Source organism: Aquarana catesbeiana, linkage group LG06, assembly GCF_042186555.1.
Source record: "Aquarana catesbeiana isolate 2022-GZ linkage group LG06, ASM4218655v1, whole genome shotgun sequence".
NCBI lineage: Eukaryota > Metazoa > Chordata > Amphibia > Anura > Ranidae > Aquarana > Aquarana catesbeiana.
The window spans coordinates 8697650-8723793 of NC_133329.1; the positions used below are offsets into that span (position 1 = coordinate 8697650).

General features: G+C 44.6%; 1 protein-coding gene across 1 annotated transcript in view; it reads right to left on the reverse strand.

The window, feature by feature from the left end:
* Positions 1-22676, reverse strand: part of LOC141148149 (uncharacterized) — a 258778-nt gene extending 236102 nt beyond the window's left edge. Inside the window, exon 1 of the mRNA XM_073635334.1 lies at positions 22655-22676. The gene's annotated coding sequence lies outside the window, so the exon portion shown is untranslated. The remainder of the gene's footprint in view (positions 1-22654) is intronic.
* Between the last annotated feature and the right edge of the window lie 3468 nt (positions 22677-26144).

Here is a 26144-nt window from a genome sequence, read left to right on the forward strand (position 1 = left end):
TGAAATATTCCTTTAAATATCGTACCTGAGGGGTGTCTATAGTATGCCTGTAAAGTGACGTGTGTTTCCCGTGTTTAGAACAGTCCCTGCACCAAATGTCATTTTTAAAGGAAAAAATCTCATTTAAAACTGCTTGCGGGTTTAATGTAATGTCGGGTCCTGGCAATATGGATGAAAATCAGTGAGACAAACGGCATGGGTACCCCCTAGTCCATTACCAGGCCCTTTGGGTCTTGTATGGATATTAAGGGGAACCCCACACACAAATTAAAATAAGGAAAGGTGTGGGGCCACCAGGCCCTATATACTCTGAACAGCAGTATACAGGCGGTGCAAACAAGACAGGGACTGTAGGTTTGTTGTTAAGTAGAATCTCTTTGTAATTTTGAACGGGTACATTTTTAACGTGTTTAGCTCCAGCCAAAAAATCTTTTTTAAGCTTTTTGGAAAACATAGGGAAGGGTTATCACCCCTGTGAAATTTGTTTTGCTGTCTTTCCTCCTCTTCAGAAGATTTCACCTCACTTTTTGTCCCAATGGATTGGAAAGCATCAGTGGAAAGGAGAAATGTTTTTCCCATATTAACTCTTACAGGAGAGAATTTCCCTTCCTAGGGGTAGATTTCATCTCACTTCCTGTTGTCTCCTTCCGTTTGCAAGTAGGAGTCGTTTGTAAGTTAGTTGTTTGAAAGTAGGGTCCTGCCCTATATACTCAGCAGAAATTTGGGCCTTAGGTGTTGCTGTGGCCACAACACTGTAAGCCCTCACAGGGCCCTGCTGTGAAATATTAGATCAAGAATTGTAATTACATGCCCCTGCTGAACAGGAGCTGAAAAATTAGGCCTTAGGCACTGGTGCTGGTGCCACAACACTGCAACCCCTCACAGACACTCTAGTTGGAACGCAGGAACGACCCCTGCTGCAAAGTATTGCATCAAAAATTGTAATTACACGCCCCTGTTAAACAAGGGCTGAAAAATTGGGCCTTAGGCACTGGTGCTGGTGCCACAACACTGCAACCCCTCACAGACACTCTAGTTGGAACGCAGGAACGAGCCCTGCTGCAAAGTATTGCATCAAAAATTGTAATTACACGCCCCTGTTAAACAGGGGCAGAAAAAATGGGCCTTAGGCACTGGTGCTGGTGCCACAACACTGCAACCCCTCACAGACACTCTAGTTGGAACGCAGGAACGAGCCCTGCTGCAAAGTATTGCATCAAAAATTGTAATTACACGCCCCTGTTAAACAGGGGCAGAAAAAATGGGCCTTAGGCACTGGTGCTGGTGCCACAACACTGCAACCCCTCACAGACACTCTAGTTGGAATGCAGGAACGAGCCCTGCTGCAAAGTATTACATCAAAAATTGTAATTACACGCCCCTGTTAAACAGGGGCTGAAAAATTGTGCCTTAGGCACTGGTGGTGGCGCCCAGAACCAAAAATGTTCTTACAAGCTATCAGCGTGATGATTGAGGAGGAAGAGGATAATTACTCAGGGATAGTCACTCAGCATCAGCATAGGCAGTCTTTGAAGGGATCTGAGATTTCAAAAAAAAATATTCGGTTACATCAGCATCAGGTGCTTGGTAGCTGGTGGTGATCCAAGACTGATTCATTTTTATGAAGGTCAGTCGATCAACCGAGTCAGTGGACAGACGCACCCTGTGATCGGTTAGCACGCCTCCAGCAGCACTGAATGTGCGTTCCGAAAGAACGCTGGATGCAGGACAGGCCAGTAGCTCAATTGCATACTGTGCAAGCTCTGGCCAGTGATCCATCCTCAAGACCCAGTAACCCAGAGGATTTTCGGTGGGAAAGGTGTCCAAGTCTGATCTTGCCCCTAGGTATTCCTGCAACATGTAAAACAGATGCTGGCGATGGTTGCTGGAACCGATCATACCTTGGGGCTGCGGACCAAAAAATTGTCTGAACGCATCGGTCAGACGGCCACCTTCTCCACTGCTCCTTCTTTGACTGACCGAAGCCTCAGCAACACGTTGTCCAGAAACAGGAGTTTGTAACCTCCCAGTCTCTGGGAACGCGTTGCACAGACCTTTCTGCAAGGCCTCCCGAAGATGTTTCATCCTCTGCTCCCTCTGCGATGGCAAGATAAGGTCCGCAACCTTACCCTTGTAACGAGGATCAAGGAGGGTTGCCAGCCAGTATTGGTCCTTCTCCTTGATACCACGAATACGAGGATCCTTACGCAGGCTTTGCAGGATCAGGGAGGCCATGCAGCGTAGGTTTGCTGAGGCATTCGGTCCGGAGTCCTCTGGGTCACTAAGGATGACATGGTCCACAGCCACCTCCTCCCAGCCACGTACAAGTCCATGTGTTTCTTGGGACTGATCCCTTAAAGACTGCTGCTGATGCTGAGTGCCAGGCTCCACCTCCATACTGACACAATCTTCCTCCTCCTCCTCCTCGCCCTCTTCCTGTGTGATCGGCGGGCACGCAGGAACACTGTCTGGATAAAGGGGGCCTTGAGAGCTAAGGAAGTCCTCCTCTTCCTGCCTCTGTTCTGCCTCAAGTGCCCTGTCCATTATTCCACGCAGCGTGTGCTCCAACAGGTGGACAAGGTAGACAGTGTCACTGATGCATGCACTGTCACTGCTCACCATCCTCGTGGCCTCCTCAAATGGTGACAGGACAGTGCATGCATCCCTGATCATGGCCCACTGGCGTGGGGAAAAAAAAACAAGCTCCCCTGACCCTGTCCTGGTGCCATAGTCGCACAGGTACTCATTGATGGCCCTCTGCTGCGTGTGCAGCCGCTGCAGCATGGCCAACGTTGAGTTCCACCTGGTGGGCATGTCACAGATTAGGCGGTTCTTGGGCAGGTTAAACTCCTTTTGGAGGTCCGTCAGCCGAGCACTGGCATTATATGACCGGTGGAAATGCACACAGACTTTCCTGGCCTGCCTCAGGACATCCTGTAAGCCCGGGTACCTGCCCAAGAACTGCTGCACCACCAAGTTAAGGACGTGAGCCAAACAGGGCACATGGGTCATTTGTCCCTGTCGGAGGGCAGAGAGGAGGTTGGTGCCATTGTTGCAAACCACCATTCCTGCCTTAAGTTGGCGTGGCGTCAACCACCTCTGAACCTGCCCCTGCAGAGCTGACAGAACCTCTGCCCCAGTGTGGCTCCTGTCCCCCAAGCACACCAGCTCAAGCACCGCATGGCATCTTTTTGCCTGCGTACTTGCGTAGCCCCTTGAACGACTACGGAGCACCGCTGGTTCCGAGGAAGAGGCCATGGAGGAAGAAGAAGAGGAGGGGGTGGAGGAGAGAGGTGTGTCACAATCATTAGCATTTTGGAGGCGTGGTGGTGGAACAACCTCCAACACTACTGCACCTTGTCCTGCATCCTTCCCAGCTGCCAGCAGAGTCACCCAATGCGCCGTGAAACTTAGGTAATGTCCCTGTCCATGCCTGCTGGACCATGAGTCAGCGGTAATATGCACCTTACCGCTGACCGCCCTGTCCAGCGAGGCATGGACATTGCCTTCCACATGCCGGTAGAGAGCCGGAATCGCCTTCCATGAGAAAAAGTGGCGTTTGGGTACCTGCCACTGAGGAACCGCACATTCCACAAACTCACGGAAGGGGGCAGAGTCTACCAACTGAAAAGGCAGCAGTTGAAGTGATAGCAATTTTGCCAAGCTAGCATTCAACCGCTGGGCATGTGGATGGCTGGGAGCAAACTTCTTTCGGCGGTGCAGCAGCTGGGGCAGGGAAATTTGCCTGGTACAATCTGACGTCGGTGTACCAAAATCAGATTGCCCACAAGTACTTGGCTGTGACACACCTAATTCTCCACCTTCATTCCTCTCAGTGCAGGTCTCAGAGAGGACTGAAGGTCTAGTGGGGTTGGAAATCTCAGCTGATGAGGAGCAAGGAGAGGTCCTCTTTGTTCTTTGGTGTGGGTCTTTTAGATACGCTTGCCAACGAACTGCATGGCAGGTCAACATATGTCTGGTCAAGCATGTGGTACCCAAGCGGGAGATGTTTTGGCCACGTGAGATACGCTTGAGACATATGTTGCAAATAGCAGCGGTGCGATCTGATGCACTCGTCTCAAAAAAGGCCCACACCAAAGAACTTTTTGAATAACGCGCAGAGACTGCAGCGCCCTGCACATGTGGAGCTTTGGGGTGTGATGCAGTCAATGTGCTGCCCTTAGGCTGGCCCCTGGAGGGCATCCTGCCTCGTTGGTGATGTGCCGCCTCCTCCTCCTCCTCCTCTCTCCTATCAGGCACCCATGTTGAGTCAGTGACCTCATCACCCCCTCCCTCCTCATCACTGGAGCAAACCTGGCAGTATGCTGCAGCAGGGGGAGCATGACTGCCAGATTGCTGTCCTTCTTTGGCACCCCCTCTGTCCGTGCTCATATTACTGCCTTCATCGAGCTCAGTATCATCATCAGAGCCTTCCAAACGCTGGGCATCCTCCTGGAGCATGTACCCAACACTGTGGTCAAACAGTTTGAGGGTCTCCTCAGGAGGACATGGTGGGGCTAGGGAAGGAGTCACTGATGACATTGAGCCGAGGGAAGAGGCCGCTGCTTTGCCAGACAAAGTACCCTGGGCATGGGTGAGAGAGGATGAGGAGGATGAGGACGGCTTGGTCATCCACTCGACCAAGTCTTCCGCATGTTGCGGCTCAACACGGCCAGCTGCCGAAAAAAAGGCCAAGCGTGTCCCACGGCCACGTGCTGATGAGGATGCACCGTCTCCACGACCAGCACTAGACACAGAGCCTGCTTGCCCTCTCTTATTGGCTTGTGACTGTCCGCCTCTCCTACTTGGCCTTCCAGACATACTAATGGCCTGTAGCTGCACTAAGTTGGGATATATATATATATATATATATATATATATATATATATATATATATATATGTACTAATACTGCAGCTAGCAAAATCAACTGCCTGCCTGTAGTATGAGAACACCACCAACCTTCTACAGGTAGCTTTAGCTGAACACTGTGCAGAGCTCGCAAAAAACGAACTTGTAGCTTTTTTAGCTGCCTGCGTAGTGATAGGATCAGGAAAACACCACGAACCTTCTACAGGTAGCTTTAGCTGAACACTGTGCAGAGCTCGCAAAAAAATAACTTGTAGGTTTAGCTGAACACTGTGAGGAGGACGCACTACACTAACTTGTAGCTTTAGCTGAACACTGTGCAGAGGTCTCACCCCACTAACTTGAAGTTTTAGCTGAACACTGTGAGCAGGACGCACCCCACTAACTTGTAGTTTTAGCTGAACACTGTGAGCAGGATGCACTGCACTAACTTGTAGTTTTAGATGAACACTGTGCAGAGGTCTCACTACACTAACTTGTAGTTTTAGCTGAACACTGTGAGCAGGACGCACCGCACTAACTTGTAGTTTTAGCTGAACACTGTGCAGAGGTCTCACTACACTAACTTGTAGTTTTAGCTGAACACTGTGAGCAGGACGCACCGCACTAACTTGTAGTTTTAGCTGAACACTGTGAGCAGGACGCACCGCACTAACTTGTAGTTTTAGCTGAACACTGTGAGCAGGACGCACCCCACTAACTTGTAGGTTTAGCTGAACACTGTGCAGAGGTCTCACCCCACTAACTTGTAGTTTTAGCTGAACACTGTGAGCAGGACGCACCGCACTAACTTGTAGTTTTAGCTGAAAACTGTGAGCAGGACGCACCGCACTAACTTGTAGTTTTAGCTGAACACTGTGAGCAGGACGCACTGCAGTAACTTGTAGTTTTAGCTGAACACTGTGCAGAGGTCTCACCCCACTAACTTGTAGTTTTAGCTGAACACTGTGAGCAGGACGCACCGCACTAACTTGTAGCTTTAGATGAACACTGTGCAGTGGTCTCACTACACTAACTTGTAGTTTTAGCTGAACACTGTGAGCAGGACGCACCGCACTTACTTGTAGTTTTAGCTGAACACTGTGAGCAGGATGCACCCCACTAACTTGTAATTTTAGCTGAACACTGTGAGCAGGACGCACTGCACTAACTTGTAGTTTTAGCTGAACACTGTGAAAAAAATCAACTGCCTGCCTGTAGTATGAGAACACCACCAACCTTCTACAGGTAGCTTTAGCTGAACACTGTGCAGAGCTCGCAAAAAACGAACTTGTAGCTTTTTTAGCTGCCTGCGGTAGTGATAGGATCAGGAAAACACCACGAACCTTCTACAGGTAGCTTTAGCTGAACACTGTGCAGAGCTCGCAAAAAAATAACTTGTAGGTTTAGCTGAACACTGTGAGGAGGACGCACTACACTAACTTGTAGCTTTAGCTGAACACTGTGCAGAGGTCTCACCCCACTAACTTGTAGTTTTAGCTGAACACTGTGAGCAGGACGCACCGCACTAACTTGTAGTTTTAGCTGAACACTGTGAGCAGGACGCACTGCACTAACTTGTAGCTTTAGATGAACACTGTGCAGTGGTCTCACTACACTAACTTGTAGTTTTAGCTGAACACTGTGAGCAGGACGCACCGCACTTACTTGTAGTTTTAGCTGAACACTGTGAGCAGGATGCACCCCACTAACTTGTAATTTTAGCTGAACACTGTGAGCAGGACGCACTGCACTAACTTGTAGTTTTAGATGAACACTGTGCAGAGGTCTCACTACACTAACTTGTAGTTTTAGCTGAACACTGTGAGCAGGACGCACCGCACTAACTTGTAGTTTTAGCTGAACACTGTGAGCAGGACGCACCCCACTAACTTGTAGTTTTAGCTAAACACTGTGAGCAGGACGCACCGCACTAAATTGTAGTTTTAGCTCAACACTGAGCAGGACGCACCCCACTAACTTGAAGTTTTAGATGAACACTGTGTAGAGGTCTCACCACACTAACTTGTAGTTTTAGCTGAACACTGTGAGCAGGACGCACCGCACTAACTTGTAGTTTTAGCTAAACACTGTGCAGAGGTCTCACTACACTAACTTGTACTTTTAGCTGAACACTGTGAGCAGAACACACCGCACTAACTTGTAGTTTTAGCTGAACACTGTGAGCAGGACGCACCCCACTAACTTGTAGTTTTAGCTGAACACTGTGAGCAGGACGCACTGCACTAACTTGTAGTTTTAGATGAACACTGTGAGCAGGACGCACTGCGATGCCACAGTGAATTATGGGCCGTGACGCGCCACACGAATTTGGTGCGAACAGCCCATATCGTTCGCAATTCGGCGAACGGGCGAACAGATGATGTTCGAGTCGAACATGGGTTCGACTCGAACACGAAGCTCATCCCTAGTGGTGACCAAACATGGCACGGCTGGTATGATGTCTGCTGACACTACAAGTTTACTATACACACAGCGGGACACTTTACACGTTGTTTAAACCAGCGCTTTAAATAGCTTCGGATGCAGCGTTAAGCACCAAGTTCAGTTTTATGTCTCAGTGTGTGAGTCACTACAACTCCGCGCACTCTGCATACTCTCACGGAGTGAGTGTACTGGTCCATAAGTCCTTGGCTTACCAGGAATTAGACTCTGTGGTGGACCCAATGGGAAGATATGTGTTTCTGTACTGTAAACTGTTTACTTTGAATGTGATTATATCCTTTGTGTATATTCCCCCTCCATTTTCTAGAGAGATATTGCAGCTTCTTCTGTTGTACCTGGTTGAAAAGCCTGAGGTCCCCACCATGATCATGTGAGACTTCAACGCTTACTTGGATCCCAGGCTGGACAGGCACCCTACGGTCCGGCCTCCCATGGGTGGCAGGGGCACTATTTTAAGCCGTCTGCTGTTGGAGGCGAGTTGGACGAACGTATGGCGGTTGAAATATCCCACAACTAAGCAATTCTCCTGCTTCTCTAAAACTCATGGTTCCCTTTCCCGCATTGATCTCTGTGTAGGCTCCTCACATGTCCTTAACTTGGTTACCAAGGTGGGGTACTTTCCTAGGGGGATATTAGACCACTCCCCTATGGTGGCACATTTAATTACCCGTCCAGCTGTCTCCTTGCCAAGAGCCCCATGGAAACTAAACGCCTTCTGGTTAAAACTCTTTTTTTCACCAGAGTGGGTAGAGGGATAAAATAGACAAATAGAGGGATTTTTCTAGAAGAACCAATCATACCCCAATCTGTTAATGAAATGGGATACCTTTAAGTCATGCTTTAGAGGCACGTTCATAGCAGAAATTGGGGCCATACAACAAAGCTCGTCAGTCCTCCAGGAGCGGGTGGAGGATCAGGTGCGACAGTTGGAACTCTCTTAGGTCACTGACTAATCTGACTCTGTGAGGGAGGCATGGATAGCGGGCCAGGACTCCCTGGACCAGTTGAGATCCTCTGCTGCAGAGCGGAAACGCTTTTTCACTAAGCAGGCTTTTTATGAAGAAGGTGAAAAAAAATGGGTCGATTGCTGACTAGAATTGCTCTGTCCCAACAGTCCCCCCAGCCATAGGAGCATTTCGCTGTATCAATGGGTGGCCGGTGAATGACCCTGAGCTAATAATTATGGAACTAACATCTTTCTGCACAGACTTGTACAGGCCTAGTGAAGGTTACTTTGATGAGGCACTGCAGGACTATCCAGAAACAATATCCCTACCCATTAAGCTAGCCTGGAGCTGGAAGCTCCGTTTACACTAGACGAGCTGAAGGAGGCTGCTGCCTCCTTTCCTACCTGCAAGGCACCAGGGGATGACAGGCTTCCCATGGAAGTCTATACTTATCATATTGGTACCAGCTGATTGGAGAAAAGCCAATGTAGCACCAAAATTTAAAAAAGGGCCCAAAATACATCCCTGGGAATTACAGACCAGTTAGCCTAACATCAATAGTATGTAAACTCTTGGAGGGGATGATAATGGACTATATACAAGATTTTAGTAATGAGAACAGAATCATTAGCAGTAATCAGCATGGACTCATGAAGAATCGTTCTTGCCAAACCAATCTATTAACCTTCTATGAGGAGGTGAGTTGCCATCTAGATAAAGGAAGGCCCAAAGATGTGGTGTATCTGGATTTTGCAAAAGCATTTGACACAGTTCCCTATAAACATTTACTGTACAAAATAAGGTCCGTTGGCATGGACCATAGGGTGAGTACATGGATTGAAAACTGGCTACAAGGGCGAGTTCAGAGGGTGGTGATAAATGGGGAGTACTCGGAATGGTCAGGGCTGGGTAGTGGGGTCCCCCAGGGTTCTGTGCAGGGACCAATCCTATTTAATTTGTTCATAAACGACCTGGAGGATGGGATAAACAGTTCAATCTCTGTATTTGCAGACGATACTAAGCTAAGCAGGGCAATAACTTCTCCGCAGGATGTGGAAACCTTGCAAAAAGATCTGAACAAATTAATGGGGTGGGCAACTACATGGCAAATGAGGTTCAATGTAGAAAAATGTAAAATAATGCATCTGGGTGGCAAAAATATGAATGCAATCTATAGACTGGGGGGAGAACCTCTGGGGGAATCTAGGATGGAAAAGGACCTGGGGGTCCTAGTAGATGATAGGCTCAGCAATGGCATGCAATGCCAAGCTGCTGCTAACAAAGCAAACAGAATATTGGCATTAAAAGGGGATCAACTCCAGAGATAAAATGATAATTCTCCCACTCTACAAGACTCTGGTCCGGCCGCACCTGGAGTATGCTGTCCAGTTCTGGGCACCAGTCCTCAGGAAGGATGTACTGGAAATGGAGCGAGTACAAAGAAGGGCAACAAAGCTAATAAAGGGTCTGGAGGATATTAGTTATGAGGAAAGGTTGCGAGCTCTGAACTTATTCTCTCTGGAGAAGAGACGCTTGAGAGGGGATATGATTTCAATATACAAATACTGTACTGGTGACCCCACAATAGGGATAAAACTTTTTTGCAGAAGGGAGTTTAACAAGACTTGTGGCCACTCATTAAAATTAGAAGAAAAGAGGTTTAACCTTAAACTATGTAGAGGGTTCTTTATTGTAAGAGCGGCAAGGATGTGGAATTCCCTTCCACAGGCGGTAGTCTCAGTGGGGGGCATCGATAGTTTCAAGAAAAAAATAGATAACCTCACCTACTATGTAACTATGTAACTATATACCCAATACGGGGAGGTCATTTTACCTAAACTACTGGAAGTATTTAGTGCCACGCTCGACTCAGGACAGCTACCTACCACTGTGTCCAGGGCAAAAATCATTCTGTTACTCAAAAGAGGCAAGGACCTATTAGATCCCAGCTTATACAGACCCATCTCATTGCTCCAAAGCGATGTTAAAATACTAGCCAAAATCCCAGCCTTAAGGGTTAACAAGATTATTCTAAACATTATTCACCCGGACCAGGCAGGTTTCATGCCCCGAAAATCAACCACAACTAATCTTAGAAGGCTTTTTTGAACATGCAGACCTCAGCAGGTAATGTGGGCAAAAGGGCACTGTTGTTTCTTGATGCCAATAAGGCATTCAACAGTGTGCACTGGCGCTATCTCTGGGCTGTACTGTCCAAATTTGGATTTGGCACTAGATTTATCAAGTGCAAAGCTACTGTATAGCTCTACACAGGCTGCCACACGCATGTCAGACAGGATGTCTCCTACCTTTGCACTGGGCAGGGGGACTAGGCAGGGCTGCCCTTTGTCCCGCCTGCTCTTTGCACTGGCCATTGAGCCTCTTGCTGCCCAGGTGCGGGATCATCCCCAGATCAGGGGATTTCGCAATGGTGACTTGCATGAGAAATGAATGCTTTACACCAACAACATGCTCCTCTTTCTGGAGGACATGCAGAAATCATTGTCACATGCAATCTCGCTCATCACAGATTTTGGCCACTACTCAGGCTTAACCATTAATTGGTCCAAATCTGCATTGATGTTTCTGGATGGGGCACCTGGGTTGAACGTGGAGCTCCCCTGCCCTGTCCCTGTAGCAACTTCCTGTAAATACTTTGGTATCCACGTTTTACCCAAGCTGACTGACTACTGCAGCCAAAATATATACCCCTTACTGACTCGCTTCAAAGACAAAATAAACATATGGAACCGACTTAAAATGTCTTTGGTGGGTAAAACAAACCTTATTAAGTTGATCCTTATGCCCCAACTTCTATACCTGTTTCACAACATCAAAACTAGAAAAATTACTGCGCTATCCCAAAGGTACAATAAACAACGTGAGGAAAACAGCTGCAACTATAAATGTGAGACACAACCACTTGGTAAACAATAAAACAAAAAAATAGCTGCACTGCAATTAGTGAAATGAAATCAAAAAATAAATTAATGTGATCACCTTGAAAAATAAAAATGAACATCCACATGTGATAGGCTCACAGTGAGAAAACAGTAAAAAGTCCTCTTAATTAAAATAAAACTATTACATAGAACCAATGAACATGTGTAGTCCAATTGCAAAGTGCATAAAGTGAAAAGTTCATGTGGGTAAAATATTCTTTTGCAAAGAAGAGAATGACAGTCATCCAAAACGTGTGTGACATGCAACTTTATCATCCGGGAAATTGTGATGACAGAAAGTTTCCTCCACCTGTAAATACACTGCCCCTTACCGACTCCTTTGATCTCTTATTAGGAGATCATGCGGGCGGATGGCTGTCTACCCCAGCCTCAGGTATGAACTGCAAACGGATCCCAATTGAGCCTCCCCGACAGGAATCTTCTAAATCGTGGGTGGGTACTCGTTCCCCATGGAAATATAGATAAAGAAAGCTCCCATAGCGTAAAACGTTTAAAAAATGTATTAAAAGAAAACAGAAATACACTTACAATGTTAAAGTGGAAAATTCATATGGAATCAAATGCCGGCCAGCTACAAACTGCTGCCCGTTGCTTCCGGGATCAGCAAGGTTAGTGGTGACGTCAGCACGCCACTCCTCGCTACGCCGTTTCGTCACAACTGACGTCTTCCAGGGGCACTTCGGTTATTCCACCTAAAATGTTTTGAGCGGTCAACTCCTTATTCAGATTACTCCTTTGACACAACAAGCCCCCCAGGATCAAACTGTTACAATTACAATATCCAAAGAAGGGGGGTGGTTTGGCACTCCCCAACCCTTGGATATATGATTTGGCTGCACAGCTACAGCACTTGATTGGAGCTATGGCTCCCAAGCCTGCTGGCTCATCAGCCAAACTCCCACTTACTGGTACAGGGGCAGAGTCCATTCTGGAGGGCCTGGAGGCACAGCTGTTCCAATGGCCCACAAACAAATGTCCACTTACACACTCCTTCAGAAGGTGTGGAATAAGGTCAAATAATTGCAGCAAGTAATGGGGTACACAGCTTACAGCCCATTATGAAGGAATAAATCTTACGAGGAACTGGCCAAGCTCCAACAAGGACCTAGGTGGTGCCCCATGGGAATAACTCACCTCAGGCATGTCTTTCACAATAGGAGACTACTCTCTTTCACTGATCTGCAATCTAAATTTTCACTGCCCTCCAGCATGCTATTTTACTACCTACAACTAAAGCATGCTGTTAAAGCACAAGGTACCGCAGTGGAATGACTACAATCACCCACTCCTGTTTTCCACATACTACAAAACACAATGGACACAAAGGGTATAGTATCCCAAAGCTATGTTATGCTTCTATCCACACTCTTAGAGGGATTCCCCATGAAAGCAGTGACCCAGTAGGAGGCAGACTTAGGGCCTATTACAGGAGAGCAGTGGGAAGAGGCCCTTGAAGCGTTAACACTTTCGCTGAATGTATCGCAAAAAGTATCCCAATTGTTTATCCTGTTGCGGGCACATTATACCCCAGTAAAACTTCATAAAATGGGCAAACTACCCGATTTGATGTGTGGCAAGTGTAATGCCCCGTACACACGGTGGATTTTCCAATGGAAAATGTGTGATAGGACCTTGTTGTCGGAAATTCCGACCGTGTGTGGGCTCCATCACACATTTTCCATCAGATTTTCCGACACACAAAGTTTGAGAGCAGGATATAAAATTTTCTGACAACAAAATCCGTTGTCGGAAATTCCGAGCGTGTGTACACAAATCCGACGGACAAAGTGCCACGCATGCTCAGAATAAATAAAGAGATGTAAGCTATTGGCCACTGCCCCGTTTATAGTCCCGACGTACGTGTTTTTCGTCACCGCGTTTAGAATGATCGGATTTTCCGACAACTTTGTGTGACCGTGTGTATGCAAGACAAGTTTGAGCCAACATCCGTCGGAAAAAATCCTAGGATTTTGTTGTCGGAAGTGTACAGGGCATTAGAGTAAGTGCCAGGTGACCTGATACACCTCCTCTGGCATTGCCCCAAACTCCATAGATATTGGAAGGGGGTCCTGGCCACGCTTAACCGGGTCTTCCAAACGAATGTCCCTCTTGATCCACTATGTAGCCTTCTGGGTGTACTAGAGGGGGCAATCCCCGAGGAAATGACCAGGATGGCCTTTGCCAGGGCCCTATTCCAAGCTAGGAAAATAATACTTATGAGCCAGAAATCCGCCACTCCACCGTCGGTCAAATCCTGGATTCAGCACATGGGTAATACCCTTATCATGGAAAAATACATATATCAGCATAGGGGGAACCCTGAGAAATTTGACAGATTAAGGGCCGCATGGCTTGATACACCCGGGATTAGTCCCAAGGAACTGGTACAGATGAGGCTGCTCAGATGCCCATAATGGATGCCCGGGGAAATGCTAGCTTTTAAAAATAAAGTAACATTGTAGGGAAAAAGCGGGGATGTTGAGGCTGCCAGTACCATGACAAGGGATCACAGAATATCACCATACAGAAATAAACACCATATGTGCCACTTACTGAATACTCACTGCTACTCGGGTATTGAAGGGAATGACTAATGGTTATGTCAATGTTCTTTCACTGACAAATTGAAGTGTAATGTCATGTATGTTTTTATTTGATTTGTCTTTCTTTTGCAATAAAAACATTTTGATATATAAAAAAAACTTGACAGATAGTAACCCACGTTTAAAGCGTCCGTTTAGAAGCATTTTTTAAAATAGCCAAAAATGAAAAACGCCTGTAAACGAAATGTGGCTAAAGTTACTGCATTTAGATGCGTTTGGCACTTGAAATGCCTGTAAACTCAGTTTCTGAACCCATTTTTTTGTGTTCCAAAAAAAGCCTCTAAACTCAACTGCCTAGAAACTACTGTAAACGACCCTGTGTACATGTACTGATAAAATAACATAGAGGAGAGATCGGGGATCCCGTGTACATGTACTGATAAAATAACATAGAGGAGAGATCGGGGATCCTGTGTACATGTACTGATAAAATAACATAGAGGAGAGATCGGGGATCCCGTGTACATGTACTGATAAAATAACATAGAGGAGAGATCGGGGACCCTGTGTACATGTACTGATAAGATAACATAGAGGAGAGGTCGGGGATCCTGTGTACTTATACTGATAAGATAACATAGAGGAGAGATTGGGGATCCTGTGTACATGTACTGATAAGATAACATAGAGGAGAGATCGGGGATCCTGTGTACATGTACTGATAAGATAACATAGAGGAGAGATCGGGGATCCTGTGTACATGTACTGATAAGATAACACAGAGGAGAGATCGGGGATCCCATGTACATGTACTGTTAAGATAACACAGAGGAGAGATCGGGAATCCTGTGTACATGTACTGATAAGATAACATAGGGGAGAGATCGGGGATCCTGTGTACATGTACTGATAAGATAACATAGAGGAGAGATCGGGAATCCTGTGTACATGTACTGATAAGATAACATAGAGGAGAGATCGGGGATCCTGTGTACATGTACTGGTAAGATAACAGAGGAGAGATTGGGGATCCTGTGTACATGTACTGATAAGATAACATAGAGGAGAGATCGGGGACCCTGTGTACATGTACTGATAAGATAACATAGAGGAGAGATCGGGGATCCTGTGTACATGTACTGATAAGATAACATAGAGGAGAGATCGGGGATCCTGTGTACATGTACTGATAAGATAACATAGAGGAGAGATCGGGGATCCTGTGTACATGTACTGATAAGATAACATAGAGGAGAGATTGAGGATCCTGTGTACATGTACTGATAAGATAACATAGAGGAGAGATCGGGGATCCTGTGTACATGTACTGGTAAGATAACAGAGGAGAGATCGGGGATCCTGTGTACATTTACATATAAGATAACATAGAGGAGAGATCAGGGATCCTGTGTACATGTACTGATAAGATAACATAGAGGAGAGATCGGGGATCCTGTGTACATGTACTGATAAGATAACATAGAGGAGAGATCGGGGATCCTGTGTACATGTACTGATAAGATAACACAGAGGAGAGATCGGGGATCCTGTGTACATGTACTGATAAGATAACACAGAGGAGAGATCAGGGATCCTGTGTACATGTACTGATAAAATAACATAGAGGAGAGATCGGGGATCCCATGTACATGTTCTGATAAGATAACATAGAGGAGAGATCGGGGATCCTGTGTATATGTACTGATAAGATAACACAGAGGAGAGATCGGGGATCCTGTGTACATGTACTGATAAGATAACATAGAGGAGAGATTGGGGATCCTGTGTACATGTACTGATAAGATAACATAAAGGAGAGATCGGGGAACCTGTGTACATGTACTGATAAGATAACTTAGAGGAGAGATCAGGGATCCTGTGTACATGTACTGATAAGATAACATAGAGGAGAGATTGGGGATCCTGTGTACATGTACTGATAAGATAACACAGAGGAGAGATCGGGGATCCTGTGTACATGTACTGATAAGATAACATAGAGGAGAGATTGGGGATCCCGTGTACATGTTCTGATAAGATAACACAGAGGAGAGAGCGGGGATCCTGTGTACATGTTCTGATAAGATAACATAGAGGAGAGATCGGGGATCCTGTGTACATGTTCTGATAAGATAACATAGAGGAGAGATCGGGGATCCTGTGTACATGTTCTGATAAGATAACACAGAGGAGAGATAGGGGATTCTGTGTACATGTACTGATATGATAACATGGAGGAGAGATCGGGGATCCTGTGTACATGTACTGATAGGATAACACAGAGGAGAGATCGGGGATCCTGTGTACATGTACTGATAAGATAACATAGAGGAGAGATGGGGGATCCTGTGTACATGTACTGATAAGATAACATAGAGGAAAGATCGGGGATCCTGTGTACATGTACTGATAAGATAACAGAGGAGAGATCAGGGATCCCGTGTACATGTACTGATAAGATAACAGAGGAGAGATCGGGGATCCTGTGTACATGTACTGATAAGATAACAGAGGAGAGATCGGGGATCCCGTGTACATGTACTGATAAGATAACACAGAGGAGAGATCGGGGATCCTGTGTACATGTTCTGATAAGATAACATAGAGGAGAGATCGGGGATCCCATGTACATGTACTGATAAGATAACATAGAGGAGAGATCGGGGATCCTGTGTACATGTACTGATAAGATAACATAGAAGAGAGATCGGGGATCCTGTGTACATGTACTGATAAGATAACATAGAAGAGAGATCGGGGTTTCTGTGTACATGTACTGATAAGATAACATAGAGGAGAGATCGGGGATCCTGTGTACATGTACTGATAAGATAACATAGAGGAGGGATCGGGGATCCCGTGTACATGTACTGATAAGATAACATAGAGGAGAGATCGGGGATCCTGTGTACATGTACTGATAAGATAACATAGAGGAGAGATCGGGGATCCTGTGTACATGTACTGATAAGATAACATAGAGGAGAGATCGGGGATCCTGTGTACATGTACTGATAAGATAACATAGAGGAGAGATTGGGGATCCTGTGTACATGTACTGATAAGATAACAGAGGAGAGATCGGGGATCCTGTGTACATGTACTGATAAGATAACAGAGGAGAGATCGGGGATCCTGTGTACATGTACTGATAAGGTAACATAGAGGAGAGATTGGGGATCCTGTGTACATGTACTGATAAGATAACAGAGGAGAGATCGGGGATCCTGTGTACATGTACTGATAAGATAACAGAGGAGAGATCGGGGATCCTGTGTACATGTACTGATAAGATAACACAGAGGAGAGATCGGGGATCCTGTGTACATGTACCGATAAGATAACAGAGGAGAGATCGGGGATCCTGTGTACATGTACTGATAAGATAACAGAGGAGAGATCGGGGATCCTGTGTACATGTACTGATAAGGTAACATAGAGGAGAGATTGGGGATCCTGTGTACATGTACTGATAAGATAACAGAGGAGAGATCGGGGATCCTGTGTACATGTACTGATAAGATAACACAGAGGAGAGATCGGGGATCCTGTGTACATGTACCGATAAGATAACAGAGGAGAGATCGGGGATCCTGTGTACATGTACTGATAAGATAACAGAGGAGAGATCGGGGATCCTGTGTACATGTACTGATAAGATAACAGAGGAGAGATCGGGGATCCTGTGTACATGTACTGATAAGATAACAGAGGAGAGATCGGGGATCCTGTGTACATGTACTGATAAGATAACATAGAGGAGAGATCGGAGATCCTGTGTACATGTACTGATAAGATAACATAGAGGAGAGATCGGGGATCCTGTGTACATGTTCTGATAAGATAACATAGAGGAGAGATCGGAGATCCTGTGTACATGTACTGATAAGATAACATAGAGGAGAGATCGGGGATCCTGTGTACATGTTCTGATAAGATAACATAGAGGAGAGATCGGGGATCCTGTGTACATGTACTGATAAGATAACATAGAGGAGAGATCGGAGATCCTGTGTACATGTACTGATAAGATAACATAGAGGAGAGATCGGGGATCCTGTGTACATGTACTGATAAGATAACAGAGGAGAGATCGGGGATCCTGTGTACATGTACTGATAAGATAACAGAGGAGAGATCGGGGATCCTGTGTACATGTACTGATAAGATAACACAGAGGAGAGATCGGGGATCCTGTGTACATGTACCGATAAGATAACAGAGGAGAGATCGGGGATCCTGTGTACATGTACTGATAAGATAACAGAGGAGAGATCGGGGATCCTGTGTACATGTACTGATAAGGTAACATAGAGGAGAGATTGGGGATCCTGTGTACATGTACTGATAAGATAACAGAGGAGAGATCGGGGACCCTGTGTACATGTACTGATAAGATAACAGAGGAGAGATCGGGGATCCTGTGTACATGTACTGATAAGATAACAGAGGAGAGATCGGGGATCCTGTGTACATGTACCGATAAGATAACAGAGGAGAGATCGGGGATCCTGTGTACATGTACTGATAAGATAACAGAGGAGAGATCGGGGATCCTGTGTACATGTACTGATAAGATAACAGAGGAGAGATCGGGGATCCTGTGTACATGTACTGATAAGATAACAGAGGAGAGATCGGGGATCCTGTGTACATGTACTGATAAGATAACATAGAGGAGAGATCGGAGATCCTGTGTACATGTACTGATAAGATAACATAGAGGAGAGATCGGGGATCCTGTGTACATGTTCTGATAAGATAACATAGAGGAGAGATCGGGGATCCTGTGTACATGTACTGATAAGATAACATAGAAGAGAGTTCAGGGGCAGTTGAAAAAAAAAATGCCCAACTGCTCCTAAACTTTTGTTTAGCAGCAGCAGTATACATGAGGCCTAATAGGTATAATGTCTCTTTTTTTTCTTAACTAGGAAAAGGAAATTAATCACTTACCTGTACAATAGGACAGTGTGCATATTTGCCCTGGAGTTCTGATTAATTTGTACACATAGTATCCCAGGGGACAAGCCTTAACCTGGATGGTTGATGTCCAGTGGCAGCAGTCTCCACCCCAGTTAGCACAAGCCGTGCGATTCACGATGCCGTTTGTAATAACCGGATGTGTTCCATTCATCCACACTGGAAAGTTTGTATTACATCTATATTCGGGTACACAGGTTTCTGGTATACGAACACCTCCACTACCAACAAACCGATACCATCCCCTCATGGAATAATCACAGTTCAGGGTTGAGGATTGTGTGTAATTTACGCTTCTCCAGGGATCATTGAGCACAATGTGGGTTTCACAAGGATCATAGCAGGAATAGGAGCCAAGGAAATAGGTACACTCAGATCCTAGGTCACAAAAAAAAAGAAATCAATAAACAGACTGGAACCAATACCATCCATCCTAATACCTGCTCCTGTCTCTGACTTCACAAATGCTGCTTCCCTGTCTATCTGATTACTGGCTTCCAATTATCAAAATACAAACTTCTAACTACAACCTGCAATGTCGGCTCCAATCTGACTCCTCAATACTTTCGCTTGCTAATTTCCACATAGCAGTGTATAGTGAGGTCCAACACATCTGCATTCTGTAGTCTGCTCTCTATGAACCCCGAAGCGCTCAGCTCTGAGAGTTTCCAGTTAAGGAGTTGTCATTCCCCGGCTGCTGGGACCAGGGAAACAGCTAATCAAGAATGGTCTGTGCTTGGTTATCTGCAGTTGATGTCAGGTGAGAAATCTGGGGCTTAATAAACCCCTAATGTCTCCATAAAGAACACCTGTCACCTGCCTAATGAGATCACATTGGAGGTTTTTTAATCCTCTGGTGATAAGCATGGAAGTTAAATAAAAAATAAAATAATAAAAGTTTTTTAAAAGTGGAATCAAATAGAACTAAAAAATTTAAATATTTTTTTCAGTTGGGCTTCAGCTTGTAAAAGAGTATGTGAGCAGCAAGCTTTGACAAAGCATTTGCAGAGCTTTCATAAAGCTTTTTTTGAAGCGTTTAAAGTACCATTCAGCTCCAGTTTGCAAATGTTGAAAACAGATCCTAATGGGAGTGTTGATTGCCACTTTAAGCAAGCTGCTAGCAGACTTCAGCACTTCTTGAAGCTTGTTGGAAGCCTGCTACGATTTGCCCCCTTAATGACCAGGCCATTTTTTGCAATACGGCACTGCGCCGCTTTAACTGACAATTGCGCGGTTGTGCGACGTTGTACCCAAACAACATTTATGTCATTTTTGTCCCACAAATAGAGCTTTCTTTTGGTGGTATTTGATTCGGCAATTTTTATTTTTTGTGCTATAAACAAAAAAGTTATTGCGTCTACAAAATAGAGAATAGATTTATGGCATTTTTATTTTATTTTTTTTACTAGTAATGGCGGTGATCTGCATTTTTTAGCAGGACTGCGACATTGCGGTGGACAAATCGGACACTTTTAAAAACTTTTTTGGGACCATTAACATTCATACAGCGATCAGTGCTAAAAATAGCCACTGATTACTGTATAAATGTCACTGGCAGAGAAGGGAATAACACTAGGGGGCGTTGAAGGGGTTAAATGTGTGTCCTAGAGAGTGATTATAACTGTGGGAGTGGGAGTGCCTGGAGGAGGAGACCGATTGCTGTTCATACTTAGTATGAACAGCAGATCTGTCTCCTCTCTCCAGACAGAATGGAGATCTGTCTGTTTACATTGACTGACCTCCGTTCTGTCTCACTAAGGGGTGACCGCGGGTGCCCAGCGGACATCGCGGACATCGCGGCCACCGGGTACGCGCATCGTCTGTCATTGCTTTAAGGGCACGGGTGCCCCTTAGTACTCTTAAAGGGGCCGAAGTACCATGACGGCGATTCACGCAGGGGAGCCAACCTTACTCGATATAACTGTGGCGGCTGGTCCTTAAGCTGTTAAAGTGGCAATCAAAACTCCCATTAGGATCTGTTTTCAACATTTACAAACTGGACCTGAATGGAACTTTAACCACTTCAATACAGAGCACTTTTTACCCCTTCATGCCCAGACCAATTTTTCAGCTTTCAGCGCTCTCACACTTTGACTGACAATTGCGCGGTCATGCTACACTGTACCCATATGAAATGTTTATCATTTTTGTTCACACAAATAGAGCTTTCTTTTTGTGGTATTTAATCACCGCTGGGTTTTCTATTATTTTCTAAATAAACCAAAAATAACAAGATTTTCTACTATAAAATTTTGCAAATTAAAAAATCTTTCTTCTTTAATTTAGGTCAAAATGTATTTGTTCGGTGAAAATAATCCAAATCAGTGCATATTTTTTAGTTTGTAGGAAAATTATAGAGTCCATAAACTATGGGATATTTATCTGAAAATTGATCAATTCTGATGTACTGACGGCTGATTTTATTATAATTATTATTATAATTTATTATGATTTTATTATACCAGGACAATACAGATACCCCCCAAATTACCCATTTTTTGAAAGTAGACAGTCCAAGGTATTTAGTAAGAGGCATGACAGGTTTTTTCAAGTTGTAATTTTTTGTCAATATTTAAAAAATAAAGAAATTGAAAAAGAAATCACAATTTTGTTTATTTTTTTACATACAGGGGGTCCCCTAGTTACAAACATCCGACTTACAAATGACTCCTACTTACAAACCGAGGGAGACAACAGGAGGTGAGAGGAAATCTACCCCTAGGAAGGGAAATGTACTCCTGTATTATGGGGGAAAGGTACCTCCACTGATGCTTTATCACCAAGGCTTGTTTCCACAACAACCCAAAATTTTCAAAATCCAATTGTCATTGGGACAGAAAGTGAGGTGAAATCTTCTGAAGAGGAGCACAGACAGCAAAACAAATGTCACAGGGGTGATAACCCTTCCCTATGTTTTCCAAAAAAGCTTAAAAATAGATTTTTTGGCTGGAGCTACACTGAAAAAATGTACCTGTTTCAAATTACAAACAGATTCAACTTAAGAACAAACCTACAGTCCCTAACTTGTTTGTAACCCGGGGACCCCCTGTACTGTCACCAATGCAGTACAGCATTATCCTATAACTGGTATGGCAGTGACCGGGGACACTGACTGGTGACAGTATGTAAAAACAAACATTTTTTTTCAACATTTTAATAGTTTTTTTCTTTTATATTACATTTTTTGCTTTCACAATTTTTTGTGAACAAAATGTGACCAGAGCAAAACAATGTTACCATATTAACCCTTTACTGCTCTGGGGAAGTAATCAGCATTTTTTTTTACACATTATGATTGCTCCTACCAGTGAATTTCATTGATACAAGCAACCATTTTTACTGAATGAAACTGATTCATTTGGTGACTTTTGTTGTGATTAGCTGTGATTTGTCAAAGCTAATCACATGGTTTAGATGGGCTGTGATTTGACCTGCCTGCACCATGTGATCACTCTGACCAATCACAGCTAGCAACACAATTGTATACATTGGATTTCATGAAAAGGAAGCCGTTCATTGTATACAATTATCATGTGATCCGCTGTGATTGGTCACAGTGATCAGATGGTAATGGCAGCAGGCCGGTACAGTAATCAGTCATTGGCTGTGTCCAGGGGACACAGTCGGTGACAGATTGTGCAGCTGCGCTGCCCTATGAGAGGTGCATTCTGGGAGAACATCATATGATGGCGACCACATATATATTTTTTAGTTTTTGAATGTAATGTGGACCTCCACAACTCATATTCCTCCCTGTGCTCATATTCCCCTATGGGTGTTATCACCACATTTGGCTCTTAATAAATGACATCACACCCCATTAAAAAAACAAGATGGTAAAGTCACCTATCTGACACATTCCTTAGTTTTCCTATAACACAAGATGGTAATATTTAAACACTTACCGGTGGTTGTAGAGCTGTTGATGGTCTCTGGAAAAGGAAAGAAGGGATCAGTCATATAAAAGTGGAAAGAATTTCATTATATTGTATCACATTACATTTCTTTTCCAAGAATTTTATTGAGTTTTAACACAAAAATACAGTAAAGAATATCACTGATGTGAAATCAGTTAAAGGGTACAATGTATCATCGTGAATACTAAGAACATGACAGGGAACATGAAAATGTCTTGAAGCGCCAAAAAGAGGAGAGAGAGATACAATAATGAAAGAAAATGACAGCAATCATTACATACACACATAAATATTGAGATGTCAAAAGGAATAAGAAAGTAGGATTAGGTGTGTAATAAAAACAAGCTCCTGATCTAAGTATGAAGAGTTATGCCCCGTACACACGGTCGGATTTTCCGATGGAAAATGTGTGATAGGACCTTGTTGTCGCAAATTCCGACCGTGTGTGGGCTCCATCGGACATTTTCCATCGGATTTTCCGACACACAAAGTTGGAGAGCAGGAGATAAAATTTTCCGACAACAAAATCCGTTGTCGGAAATTCCGATCGTGTGTACACAAATCCGAAGGACAATGTGCCACGCATGCTCAGAATAAATAAAGAGATGAAAGCTATTGGCCACTGCCCCGTTTATAGTCCCGACATACGTGTTTTACGTCACCGCGTTTAGAACGATCGGATTTTCCGACAACTTTGTGTGACCATGTGTATGCAAGACAAGTTTGATCCAACATCCGTCGGAAAAAATCCATGGATTTTGTTGTCGGAATGTCTGAACAAAGTCTGACCGTGTGTACGCCCTATTACAAAAGGTTAGGTTATAGGGAGTGCTATATTACGGCATTCTTATATTTTTAATCTCTGAATGATAAGGACCGATGTATAACAGTATGTGTGAAGAAGAAGGCTGATATAAGGCTGAGGGGCCCAATGGGAGGGTAAAAGGGAGATGGGGTAGTAAGAGAAGATATCTGAGAATAGGTGGGTTGGGTTAAAGAAGGATGTTGTAAGCATCGGAAGATAAAGGAGAAGTGGGGCAACAGGAGGGGGGTGGAGCAAGGACTTCTATTTATGAGCATTGATAATCTAAGGTATATTGGTCTGGTGACACTTAGAAAGTGCAGCGGAGGTGATATCAGGTATATTGATTGAAATTAGGGACATTTGACAGAAGAATGAGCATAGAGGTTTTCCATTTCACAGTTATTAGGATCAGAAAAAATAATAGTTAATTAGGATCTTACGGTAAAGTTAAGGTTGTAGGGTTAAGGATTCTTACATAGTAGATAAGGTTGAAAAAAGACCCATCAAGTCCAACCTATGTGTGTGATTTTATGTCAGTATTACATTGTATATCCCTGTATGCTGTGGACGTTCAGGTGCTTATCTGTAAGAGAAGTTCGGTTGATATAAGCACGTTGGTGCACAGGCACAGGCACAGTAGTGTGTGCGCCAAGAATACGGTGCACTGGCACATGCGCAGATGCACACGGCTGCGAACAGGTGGGCGCACGTTGCCACGAATAGGCACACGTATGCGCACATGTGCATGCACTGGCACCAGCCGGTCTATTTGAATGGAGCAATGTCATGCACACATTACTGAGTGGTCTTTCAGCTAGTACCTGTTACCTGTGTCTGATCTGTTCCATTGTTCCTGTGTTGGACCTGGCTTGTACCTGAACCTTTCCTTGGACTTCTGCTTGCCTTCCTGTGACCCTGGCTTGTGTTTGACCCTGTTCCTGCTTCATATTTCTGTACTGCACTGTGTACCAAACCCGGCCTGTATTCTGTCTTTGCTTCTGTCTCACATTCCGGTACCTGCTCTGCTCGGCTTTTGATGACCTCCTGGCTTTTGTTCCGACCACATTTCCGCCTGCTGATCCAGCAACACGGAGTTCCAGTCCTCGGTGCCTATCCGGTGATCTGCAGCCATAGGGTTCCTGCCAAGACCCAACCTGAGCCACCTGCTACATTGGCCCTCATGCCACTCTGTGTCTTTCACTCCCTGTCATCTCTACCAGGGGTGCTAGACAGGAGGTGCAAGAGAAGCCCTCTGTACAGTTCAGTCTCTATCAGGTACGTGACATTATCTAATAGTTTTTTTAAATGATCAATGCTCCGTGCTGAGACCACCGCCTGTGGAAGGGAATTCCACATCCTAACCGCTCTTACAGTAAAGAACCCTCTACGCAGTTTAATGTTGAACCACTTTTCTTCTAATTTTAGTGAATGGTCGTGCGTCTTATTAAATTCCCTTACGCAGAAAAGTTTTATCCCTATTGTTCCATCACCAGTACGGTATTTGTACATTGAAATCATTTCCCCTCTCAAGTGTCTCTTCTCCAGAGAAACAAGTTCAGTGCTCACAACCTTTCCTCATAGCTAATATCCTCCAGACCCTTTATTAGCTTTGTTGCCCTTCTTTGTACTCGCTCCATTTCCAGTACATCCTTCCTGAGGACTGGTGCCCAGAACTGGACAGCATACTCCAGGTGCAGCCGGACCAGAGTCTTGTAGAGCGGGAGAATTATCGTTTTATCTCTGGAGTTGATCCCCTTTTTAATGCCAATATTCTGTTTGCTTTGTAAGCAGCAGCTTGGCATTGCATGCCATTGCTGAGCCTATCATCTACTAGGACCCCCAGGTCTTTTTCCATCCTAGATTCCCTCAGAGGTTCTCCCCCCAGTCTATAGATTGCATTCAGATTTTTGTCACCCAAATGCATTATTTTACATTCTTCTATATTGAACTTCATCTGCCATGTAGTTGCCCACCTCATTAATTTGTTCAGATCTTCTTGCAAGGTTTTCACATCCTGCGGAGAAGTTATTGCCCTGCTTAGCTTAGTATCATCCGCAAATATATAGATTGAACTGTTTACCCCATCCTACAGGTAGTTTATGAATAAATTAAATAGAATTGGTCCCAGCACAGAACCCTGGGGGACCCCACTTTCCACCCTTGCCCATTCTTGAAAGTGGTACCAACAGGCACAGGTACGGGGGAATTTGTTAGATAATGTGCAGGGGTGAAGTCAAGTGTATATGCAGTCATTTTTGTAATTGTTTCATGGACTTCAATTTAAAAAGGTTGCCATTTGGAGTAGGACCACCAAATGTGTAGCAACGATCCAGGATCTAAACTGCATCTCCAGCATAGATGCGAGTTTGTGAAGTTGGGTGGGTGTCCAGTACCATTCTGTTAGTATTTTGTAGCCCATTTCTTGTGTTGTGGCATTAATTGAGCCTTTATGAGTATTTGTCATTACTCTTTCCAAACTGTAACCTTCTGCTGTGGGAAACACAGTGCCACCAGCAGGTGATCCAGGTCCTGATAATGGGTGTTATAAATAAATCATCTGCCCAGGGTATCAAATACTCTAGGTACAGTATGCCACATTTACTTTTACTTTATTAAAACTTTCTACAATTTATTGATTATGCTAATATATCAAGAGTTGTAGATTTAATAACT